Here is a 919-nt window from a genome sequence, read left to right as displayed (position 1 = left end):
CCAAATCGATCATCTTGTTGATAGTGCTGCAGGCTCGCTGCGAATGACACTCGACTCTGTAGCCCCTCTAAAAAAGAAAATACTAAAACAAAGACAGTTAGCTCCATGGTATAATACTGAAACTCGCAAATTAAAGCAAATATCGCGGAAAATTGAGAGGAATTGGCGTTCCACCAAACTGGAAAATTCTCGTTTAATTTGGCAAGATAGTCTTAAAACTTATAGGAAGGCCCTCCGTAATGCCAGCGCAGCGTACTACTCGTCATTAATAGAGGAAAATAGGAACAACCCCGGGTTTCTTTTCAGCACTGTAGCCAGGCTGACACAGAGTCACAGCTTAGTCTCATAGTTTCCCTTGATGGCATCGCCCTGGCCTCCAGCACCACTGTGAGGAATCTTGGAGTTATCTTTGATCAAGACATGTTGTTTAAGTCTCACATGAAGCAAATTTCAAGGACCGCCATTTTTCACCTACGTAATATTTGTGTATGAATGTGAATGCAGATGTAGTGTAAAAGCGCTTTGAGTGGTCGAAAAGACTAGAAAGGCGTTATACAAGTACGGAGCATTTACATTTAAAAATGATGCAGTAAAACTAGTCCATGCATTTGTTACTTCTAGGCTGGATTACTGCAATTCCTTATTATCAGGCTGCTCGAAAAAGTCCGTTAAGACTCTTCAGCTGATCCAGAATGCTGCAGCACGTGTTCTGACAGGAACCAGGAAAAGAGATCCTATTTCTCCTGTCTTAGCTTCTTTGCATTGGCTTCCAGTAAAATCCAGAATAGAATTTAAAATCATTCTTCTTACCTACAAAGCTCTCAATGGTCAGGCACCATCTTATCTTAAAGAGCTCATAGTACCTTACTACCCCACCAGAGCACTGCGCTCCCAGAATGCAGGGTTACTTGTGGTTCCT

The sequence above is a fragment of the Micropterus dolomieu genome, linkage group LG01, assembly GCF_021292245.1.
Source record: "Micropterus dolomieu isolate WLL.071019.BEF.003 ecotype Adirondacks linkage group LG01, ASM2129224v1, whole genome shotgun sequence".
Classification (NCBI taxonomy): domain Eukaryota; kingdom Metazoa; phylum Chordata; class Actinopteri; order Centrarchiformes; family Centrarchidae; genus Micropterus; species Micropterus dolomieu.
The sequence above is the reverse complement of the archived record's forward strand: the minus strand, read 5'-3'. Positions refer to the sequence as shown.